Below are 2671 nucleotides of genomic sequence, written 5' to 3' on the forward strand. Positions count from 1 at the left end.
CCTCCCCTTTTCTTCTTCTTCTCTCCCCTTCTCTGCCCTTTTCAAACTTCCTGGAGAAGAACAAACACAGGCTCTATTGTCTGAGACTCGCATCTCAACGCTGCTGAACACTCGGGGCCTTCATCGCCATGCAAATGGTAGCAGGCGAGACTCACAAATGGATTTCTATCTTTTCACCCTCTCTGGTTTTTCTCCCTATTTTTGTGAACAATTCAGCGCTTATTAGAGTCGGGCCGAAGCATGCAGGGGGACGTTAAATCATCCACTGTTGGGCCTCTATTTCTGCCACTGATAGCAAGGCAACAGTCTGTTTTTTGACATTCATACCAGGGAGCATGCTGTTCCTGCCAGCCCTGTCTCGATACGGTCACATTTAAAAACTGACCTGTTATGACACAGCGTATGCAAATTACACAAGACGCTCTTTTCTTCCAGTTGTTTACAAGTCTTCTTTACAAGGGCCATAGCAGTATATAAAGGGTATTCCTACTTCACCTGGCCTCAGATTCACTCTGTGGGTCAGTGCTGTGATGGATGACAAGATGATCTCTTTAGTCTCAACAGTCTTAAATTAACAGGAATCGTAACAACAATCAAATTTGGGTACAGAAAAGTGAATGTGACGGCTGAGAATTTGTTGAGGATGGACTTATAAACGACAAAATCTGTCATTCTCACATATTGTCCGGGAAACAGATTTATCTTTAATACATTTATTAAACGTGAATATAGGTGCATTTATCTGTTACACTCTTTACAGCAGGTTCAAATCTTGTGTTCTGGATTAAGATTCATGTGTAAGTATATGGTAAAAGGCTGAAGGGTGTGATCTCTCTCTCATTTCGGTCCTTCATATTTCTCAAACTCTGAATCAGTGACACAATTGTTTTGTGTGTTTTTTCAGCGTTGTCAACTGCATCGTTTGTTTTTCTCCCACTTGTCTTCTCTGTCGGTGACCTAAACATCCCCCTCTAGAAATAGCCGATAGAAAGCTGTCACTAAGGCGGTGTTAATTGCTAGGGGGGAAGAACTTGGGGCCTGATTTACTCAGATCCCAATTAAAGAGTACTAAATTGTGTGTTCGTTCCGACAAATTTGCACATTTGGTTGGTGGGCGTCTTGTGAAAGTAGTTTTCAAGCTGTAGGTGAAGTTGCATTAAAGTTCATTTAAACTACATAACAAAGCAGAGCACGGTGGGGAAACACATCTTAAAGGTTCTATTTCAGTTTACAGGTGTTCACTGTCCATATCTCTGATTTATTATGGCAGTTTGTATAAGTCTACAAGATTAAATGTAATAACTTTGTTGGTTTGTTACTGTTAACACTGAGCTAACTTTACTGTTAGCTTCGGCGCACAGTGCTGGCTAAGCTACTCCCCATCCAATTTGTGCTATCATTCAAACATTTGAATTTGAATTCCTCTTTTAATTTAAACCCCACACGTAATCTTAATAAAAGACATTAGGCCTATTACATTTTGCTTACTTTAATTTCTAACCCATTTTTCAGCTGGCTGGCGGGATTAACCATTGGATAGTCAGAAAGCCACAACGCATGTTTATGTTGTCTTTAGTGTGACCAGTGTTTTTCCATATCAACCTTAAAAATATAGCCAATTTAGAATACATCTGAGTATTTCTCATGTACACAAGACTGTCTACTAAACCCCTCACTCCAAATCTTGTTGCTAACATCCATTCCTAAACTAACAGGAACAACAAAAAACATCTCAGCTCGCTCTCACTATAGCTTTCACACTTATCTGTCAAAGGTTCCTCAAATGAGTGACAGAGTCAAAAGCGTTTAACCCTTTCAGTGTACTTTGTGACATGGAAATCGTATTAATTTACACTCAAACGATAACTGCTTAACATGCCGTCCAGTAACCTTAAAGGCTCACAGAGGAAAGCCGTAGGTAAACCTTTTTGGTAATTGTGGTCACACCAATTACCACGAGTTTAAATATTGTTTTGAAATTGTTTTTGGACGACCACATAACCTTTTGGATAAAATACCAAGAGGGCCTTCATTACATACTTCCCATAAACATGCTAACCTCCGAGGGCTAATTACAAGCCTCAACAATGCTAATAGATTCAATAATTAGAATGCTCTTAGAGCAGCAAAGTTAGCATTGTTATGGGTGTAAATGTCTCTCCAAAGTGGCAGCGCTGGCCTTCCCTCACAGCTTTGTGACAGGGTGGAATTTGTTATTTCGGAAGTTGAGATTAGTTCTCCCTGTGAACTCCTCCGCTCCCATTCTGATTCCATATCAAACAGAGAAATGTCAGGACCTGCACTGTGACATTTAAAACCCCCATTGTAGACCTTGTCTAATTGAACCTCCCTCATTATAATGATGGAGTGTGGACCGAACACTGCAAAAAGAATATCACAGATGAAAGCCTGGATCTGGTGCCAGCAAGGATTATTTACATTCCCTGCTCTCCTTCTCTCTCCAGGCGAGGCTGTGAATTCGACTATCTCTCAGTCTCTGGTGACATTTCAGGGCTGTCAAATAATGGTGACAGAGTAATGGTCAGCATATTTGCGACAAGATAAAGGTGAGTCTGGTCAAATCAGCATTCACCGGGATGTCATGTTGTATAAATAATGCGAGCTGTAATGGGGATATACTGCTTGTATTATTCTCTATCAGTGGACGCAT

Source organism: Labrus bergylta, chromosome 20 (genome assembly GCF_963930695.1).
Source record: "Labrus bergylta chromosome 20, fLabBer1.1, whole genome shotgun sequence".
Lineage (NCBI taxonomy): Eukaryota > Metazoa > Chordata > Actinopteri > Labriformes > Labridae > Labrus > Labrus bergylta.